The sequence below is a fragment of the Hirundo rustica genome, chromosome 11, assembly GCF_015227805.2.
Source record: "Hirundo rustica isolate bHirRus1 chromosome 11, bHirRus1.pri.v3, whole genome shotgun sequence".
NCBI lineage: Eukaryota > Metazoa > Chordata > Aves > Passeriformes > Hirundinidae > Hirundo > Hirundo rustica.
In genome coordinates this window covers 18,985,951-18,994,243 of record NC_053460.1, presented here as the reverse complement: position 1 = coordinate 18,994,243, position 8,293 = coordinate 18,985,951, and positions in this window count along the sequence as shown.

The window sequence follows — 8,293 nt, the reverse complement described above, 5'->3', positions numbered from 1 at the left end:
TAATATGATAATATAATATAAATAAATGACTGATAAGCACAACTTCATTCGCTGGGGAGGGGAATGGGACTAAAACCACTGAGCACAGGAATAAATGTGCTCTGTTAGGATAAGGTTGGCTTCTGCTGGGGGAAGTTCTCTTCTTTGGCTGTTGGAGTTGTGTGAAGATCTCAGTAAAGGATGAGAATAAAAAGGATTCAGTGGGCATGCAGTCTACTTGCATTTTTAAAAGGTTGTGAGTTTATGCACCAAAGGTTGAATAAAAGTCAAAAAATCAGTTCCCCTCAACTTAGATTAGTGACTGCAATGGTCACTGCTTGGTTTGGGAAAAGTCCATGTCCTGCTGCCAGAGATTGTCTTATGCAATATGACGATCAAAGAAGGGTTTGGGTTGAGAGGGAACTCATCCAGTGCCACCCCAGCCATGACAGGGACACCTTCCACTGTCCCAGGCTGCTCCAAGCCCCAATGTCCAGCCTGGCCTTGGGCACTGCCAGGGATCCAGGGGCAGCCACAGCTGCTCTGGGCACCCTGTGCCAGGGCCTCAACACCCTGCCAGGGAACAATTCCTGCCCAGTGTCCCATCTAACCCTGCCCTCTGGCACTTTGGAAAAATAGGTTTAGTTTTTTCCCTGATGACTAAAGGGGGCACTGAAATCTCCAGCTTTGTAGGTGTCACAAAACTCCTTTGAGCTATCAAATCCTTTATAAATGACAAGAAAATCCAGAGGAGCTCATGGAAGTGAGCAGCAATTCAGGAGCAGATGAACTGCAGCGAACACGAGTTTGGGTAATACAGTGAGAAGGGAAGAGTCCAGCCTCTGCTTATTTGGAATAATTACAGCTTAGAAAGAGCTACGCTGCAGTCACTGCCTGCTTCCAAAATCAGTCAATACTGAGTGGCAGCCAGAAATCCCAGCTGAGTGTCCTGGATCCCAAGGAAGTGAAGGGATAGGACCGGGGGCTCTGTTCTGCATGGAGCTTTGGTGCGCTCACATCCTGTGTGTGGTGTGCTTCCCCTGTCCTGACCCTGCTCTGGAAATCCTGACATTTGGGATTGCAGTGCCCTTTCTATAGGTGGTGCCCCATTCATAATTTGTCACTATTTGATTCCTTCCACGGGGCACTGCAACCCACGTGTTCCAACTCCTTCCAAATCCCAACGGATCCCAATATTCCCACTGTGTGTTTTATACATTCCAAGCAGCACTTACACAACGTGCCTGGATATTTTTGCAGGCTCTAGAGGTCTTTGGAATATGAGTGCAATCTCTGGTTTGTTTGTTTTGTGTTATTTATTTTTTTCTAGAATTAGTTTAAAACATTAGGAATTCCGTGCATGACAAATCAGGCAATTGCAACTACGTTAATAAACAGTGTTTCAAGGTATTTTGCACAATCTGTTTCAGAGTAATGAACAAGTAAATAAAATTACCCTATAGTGAATAAAACCATATATTTTTCTGAATCTCCACTACTAAAATGACTTTTTCAATTAATTTCAAATTATACTGTTCTCCACTTAGGTAACTAGGAGCCCAGGGCTAAATATTCCCAATGCTAGGGCACTGGGAGAACCCAGTCCTAATTTAAAATAATGCTGTTGGGTGCAGTGCAGTTGCAAAGATAAAAATTAGTTTGGAATTTATCCTGTTTCATGGATATTCTTTATTTTCTCCTGTACAATTCCCCTGTCACAGAAACACTGGCAGTGTTGGTTTGCACTGATTTGATTCACCTCTTTTCAAATGAAACAGGGCTGTTTTTTGTCCTTTGCAGGAGTGATTGTTAACTACAGTGAAATTGTCAAAAATAGTAGGTCAATTAATTACTCCATTTTTAAGCTCCTCCTTGTAAGACAGCAATTAATCTAACTGCATTTTGGTGGATTTTGTTCTCTGGACTTATCCATTTGAAATCACCGTTGTTCTAGGCAGATAACACTGCTTTATTGTATGTGACAGCTTTTCAGAAGTTCGTCGTTTCTTCTTTAATCAATGCTGGGACTGAGTTTATTTTTAATTATCTATGGCACCTTTTTATTATTAGCAGAATGAGAAAGCAGTAAACCTGGAGTTTGTGAAGTGAATGGGGGCTGTCAACCTCCTAAAGGAGGATGTTAAATAGAATGGATTGCAGCGTACAGGTTTTATAGGATGACATTAAAATTATAAATATTTGCAGTTCAGACATAGTGCAGCTTCAAGGACTTTCACAGTTTTCTTATCCCTTCTTCCTTTAAGCTTCCATTTTTTTTCATTTTCCTCCCAAAGGAGGAAGAGCCATGGATTGTTCAGTGAAGCCCCTGTGTACAAGGTCTCCTTGTAAAACAAGACAGAATTTGCAGCACTCTGGGAATGCGTTTGGGTGGGAAAATGATAAAAAAGTATTGTTGATCTTTAATAGTTCAGTGACTTTTGTCCTTAGGCAACTTTATTTCAAATTACAGCTAACAGGTAGAACTGGACAATTTTAACCGGTTTTAAGTTACTGTAAAGTTGTTGCATGGTTGGTAGGGAGACAAAGATCTTATAGATGATACCGATGAATTCTGCCTTTTAAGCAGAGAGGGAGGTTCCAGCAGCCCAGCCTCAGACGGATTGGTTCAAATAACTTTCATGAGATAATTTCCATCCTGAGAGCTGAAGCAGCAAACATCCAAAGCATTCACTGCAGTGTCTGGAAGGTTTGGAGAAAGGATGAACAGGGAGATAATTTGAGGAGCGTGTTATATTTGGAGTATTTACTCTTGTAAAATGCTGTCTTACTCATTAGCATTTCAAATGATCTATCAAAGTGTGGTTCAGACTGAAAAGGGAATAAATACAACATTATCCTTTTGTGTTGCCAAATGTAGGGCACCAAATGTTTGCTTCTGTGGTCTGCTCTGATCAGTGGAGTGGCTCTTTTGACTCCAGTGGAATTATCCTTGGGATGAGCCTGGCCCTATGACCCTAATCAGACTAAATAAGATGAAAGGTTTGGGGGAAAAAAGAACTCAATCTCCACATAAGTATAAAGTATTATGGGATTAGGCCGTTAAGAAAGGGGGGAAGACTATATAGTGGCATTTTAATCAGGCACATCATGGTAAAGGAGACATAGAGCATTAATTTAATGAAAAGGTTTTTATAGGCTTATGATATGGCTAAGGAATGAAATAAATCACAAAAATGTAAAACACAATGTGGTTTCTAGTACAAGAGGATCTGGTTATTTGACTGTGCATAGCAATTTGTGTTTTTCTGTGTTTCCTGTGATTTACATATTTTTAATTGCACTAAAATCTGCACTAGATCACTGAGAGGCAACTTTTTACTTCAGAGGTCACCCTAAACTCATTAAGTACAGATTGGTTTTGTGTTTATTAGGAGGCCGTGTCTGCTAAATCAGTGACTCTGCACCCCCTCAGCTGCTTCACGCAGAGCTGCTTTGTTTGCCCCAGATTAGTGATGTGAGTTGTGTGTCCATCCCAGTGAGATTAGTGCAAATACCCTGTTCTACACTCCAGGGTTTCCTACAGATCTTATCCCCATGTAGAAGGTGGAGGCATTTTTCTGAATATGGGAGAGTTAGAACAATAACTGAAGGCCAGTGATTGTTTATTCTCTAGATATATGTCCCTTTGTTTTTCCCTTTGCTTTTAGGTATTTGTTGTTAGGAGTGCCCACAGCAGAGTCTGGTTTCTGTTTCTTCAGCCCTGTGGCTGCCACGCCAGACTTTTTCCCTTGGTTTTGTGGATGGGTCTCTGAAGAAGCACCAATACTGTGAACAAGAGATGGTTCCTTTTGATGAGTCTCACAAAATTAAACCAGGGATTCAATTTTGATGCTGGCTAGGCCTTTCCTTGTTGTCATTGCTCTTTTGTGATGATCCTTTTATTCTTATTCACTTGGAAATGCCACAAGAAAAATGAACAATTTTCTGATAGCCACAGAAGAATGAAGAGCAAAGAGCTCGTGATGTGGCAGGTTGAGTTCTGGCATTAAATGCTTCCCTTTTTTTTTTTTTTTTTTTTTTGTTAGGAAATTAGTGAAACAAGAATACTTATTCATCCCCCCTGACCCTGTAGGAGGTTTGCAGAGGAGGTTTTTTCAGGTCACTCTTCCTGGCACTGGCTGACAAACCAGGCGCCAGCACAGTTCAGCCCTACAGCCATTACAATATTGCTGTGTGAGAAGTGACTTTGTGTCCTCAAGCTACTCAGAAATGCCACAAGTCCAATACTGAAGGACTAAAAAGAAGAAAAAGGGGACCTTGGATAAGAGAAATGGGATGTATGGAGGACAGACTGGTGTTTGTGCTACTGATTGTCATGGAAAAATGTTGCCTGGAGAGGTTTTCGTGATAGGGATGTCCCAAAGTAGAGGTAAATGGGCTTCCTGGGGGGTTTTCTCATGCTGTGCAAGGGTAGCAGAAGGGAGAAAATCTATTTCCAATGCATATTTGGCTGTCATTGAGTTGTGTGTGCACAGCATGGGTGAGGGGGGGCAGCTCTGCCCTTCAGCCTCTGAGCAGCAGCTCCCTTGGCTTGTTACGTGCTACCCCAGAGTGCCTGGGAGCTGAAATCCAGGACCTGTGCACAAACTTTTAGGAAGTCAGGATATGGAAAAGGAGGAGGAGCAGTGCACGCTGAGCTGCTGGAGAACAGGGAGGAGGGGCAGGGCAGGGCAGGGCAGGGCAGGGCAGGGCAGGGCAGGGCAGGGAAGGGCAGGGCAGGGCAGGGCAGGGCAGGGAAGGGAAGGGAAGGGAAGGGAAGGGAAGGGAAGGGAAGGGAAGGGAAGGGAAGGGAAGGGAAGGGAAGGGAAGGGAAGGGAAGGGAAGGGAAGGGAAGGGAAGGGAAGGGAAGGGAAGGGAAGGGAAGGGAAGGGAAGGGAAGGGAAGGGAAGGGAAGAGCCAAAGGAAAGCTGATGCTGGAGGATGGTTCTCACTCCAGGGAATGAGAACTGTTTCTACTTAGTACATAGAAAGAAGGACCTTTGCCCCCAAGAGCAGGAGCACTGAGGGGTCCCCTCAATTTTATATCCATCATTTGTGTAATTTATTGTCATAATCATCGCCTGCTACAAGGTTTATTATTAACCATGCTAGGAGTCAACAAAAAGTTGGGATGGAACCCCCTGTTTTTCTGGTGGATAACAAAGGGCTCTAGGAGGGGAGTGGGGGTTTTGCTGTAGGGGTTTTGTCATTATTTCACTCATTTGCAGGCAGACACACACACACATAAGCACTTAAGGAAGTCTTATACCCTATCCCTTTTCCTAAAGGAAACAGAAGATTTTAATCTGTCTTGTAACAATTTAGCTGAAAAGACAGCGGACAGAGACAATGATATCACCCCAAAAAGACTCTGCCTTTCATGTCATTGGGATGAGAACAGCTAAAAAACACAATAGGTGGTCTATAGGAAGCCAAGATTTGATGAGTCTCTAAATGATATCAACACTTTTATTAAAGAAAAGCATGAATGAAAGTGAGAAGAGAGGGAAGCAAATATAAATCAAGCACTCTAGATTCATCCTATTTAGGGCACAGCTGGAAATGACTGGCAGAAATGCGGGGAGTGGGCCAGAATGAGGGAAGGAATGGGAAGTTCTCCATCAAGTTCATCCATGAACCCATTAATGTCACTCAGTGCAGTTTTAGTAAATAATTAAGTGAATAAAATTGCTTTTATATCAGCAGCCCATGCACTTTGGGTCCAGAACACAGTGTTATGTCTACAGAAGGGTTATTAAAGCACAGGTTGTGAATTTCCTGATCCCAGATCTGTTTTATTGACTATGCTATCACTACAAACATCCTTGCCTTTTTGTGCCTGGAAGAAAGTCCTTTCCAGGGGCAGTGCATCCACTTGGCTAGAGCATGTGCTGTGGGAGTGAAGGAGTAACCAGAGTCCCTTTAGCTCCTCTCACCTCCATCCCCCCCAGCAGCATTCCTGAATAACCTGCAGGATTGTGAGGCTGGAACTGCAAGAACTGAGATCCTCTGGGTGGCCCTGCATGGGTGCAAATAAAGGAAATCAAACCCAAGGCACTGAGCAGTGTGACAAAGGAGTGGTGTGTGTGACAGGGGACAAGAACGGTGTGTGTGGCACAGGAGTTTTGTGTGTGACACAGGGATGGTGTGTGACACACAGGGATGGTGTGTGACACACAGGGATGGTGTGTGTGTGACACAGGGATGGTGTATGACACACAGGGATGGTGTGTGTGACACAGGGATGGTGTGTGTGACACAGGGATGGTGTGTGTGTGACACAGGGATGGTGTGTGACACAGGGATGGTGTGTGACACACAGGGATGGTGTGTGACACACAGGGATGGTGTGTGACACACAGGGATGGTGTGTGTGTGACACAGGGATGGTGTATGACACACAGGGATGGTGTGTGTGACACAGGGATGGTGTGTGACACAGGGATGGTGTGTGACACAGGGATGGTGTGTGACACACAGGGATGGTGTGTGTGACACAGGGATGGTGTGTGTGACACAGGGATGGTGTGTGTGTGACACAGGGATGGTGTGTGACACAGGGATGGTGTGTGTGACACACAGGGATGGTGTGTGACACACAGGGATGGTGTGTGACACAGGGATGGTGTGTGACACACAGGGATGGTGTGTGTGTGACACAGGGATGGTGTGTGTGACACAGGGATGGTGTGTGTGTGACACAGGGATGGTGTGTGACACAGGGATGGTGTGTGACACACAGGGATGGTGTGTGACACAGGGATGGTGTGTGACACACAGGGATGGTGTGTGTGTGACACAGGGATGGTGTGTGACACAGGGATGGTGTGTGACACAGGGATGGTGTGTGACACAGGGATGGTGTGTGTGACACACAGGGATGGTGTGTGTGACACAGGGATGGTGTGTGACACAGGGATGGTGTGTGACACAGGGATGGTGTGTGACACACAGGGATGGTGTGTGTGACACAGGGATGGTGTGTGACACAGGGATGGTGTGTGTCACACAGGGATGGTGTGTGTGACACAGGGATGGTGTGTGTGTGACACAGGGATGGTGTGTGTGTGACACAGGGATGGTGTGTGACACACAGGGATGGTGTGTGACACACAGGGATGGTGTGTGTGACACAGGGATGGTGTGTGTGACACACAGGGATGGTGTGTGTGACACAGGGATGGTGTGTGTGACACACAGGGATGGTGTGTGTGTGACACAGGGATGGTGTGTGACACAGGGATGGTGTGTGACACATAGGGATGATGTGTGACACACAGGGATGGTGTGTGTGACACAGGGATGGTGTGTGTGTGACACAGGGATGGTGTGTGACACAGGGATGGTGTGTGACACACAGGGATGGTGTGTGACACAGGGATGGTGTGTGACACAGGGATGGTGTGTGTGTGACACAGGGATGGTGTGTGACACAGGGATGGTGTGTGACACACAGGGATGGTGTGTGACACACAGGGATGTTGTGTGTGACACAGGGATGGTGTGTGTGACACACAGGGATGGTGTGTGACACACAGGGATGGTGTGTGACACAGGGATGGTGTGTGACACAGGGATGGTGTGTGTGACACACAGGGATGGTGTGTGACACAGGGATGGTGTGTGACACACAGGGATGGTGTGTGTGACACAGGGATGGTGTGTGTGACACACAGGGATGGTGTGTGTGACACACAGGGATGGTGTGTGTGTGACACAGGGATGGTGTGTGTGACACACAGGGATGGTGTGTGACACACAGGGATGGTGTGTGACACAGGGATGGTGTGTGACACAGGGATGGTGTGTGTGACACAGGGATGGTGTGTGTGACACACAGGGATGGTGTGTGACACAGGGATGGTGTGTGACACACAGGGATGGTGTGTGACACAGGGATGGTGTGTGTGTGACACAGGGATGGTGTGTGTGACACACAGGGATGGTGTGTGACACACAGGGATGGTGTGTGACACAGGGATGGTGTGTGACACAGGGATGGTGTGTGTCACACAGGGATGGTGTGTGACACACAGGGATGGTGTGTGTGACACAGGGATGGTGTGTGACACAGGGATGGTGTGTGTCACACAGGGATGGTGTGTGTGACACACAGGGATGGTGTGTGTGACACAGGGATGGTGTGTGTGTGACACAGGGATGGTGTGTGACACAGGGATGGTGTGTGACACACTGGGATGGTGTGTGACACAGGGATGGTGTGTGTGACACAGGGATGGTGTGTGTGACACAGGGATGGTGTGTGTGACACAGGGATGGTGTGTGTGTGACACAGGGATGGTGTGTGTGTGAC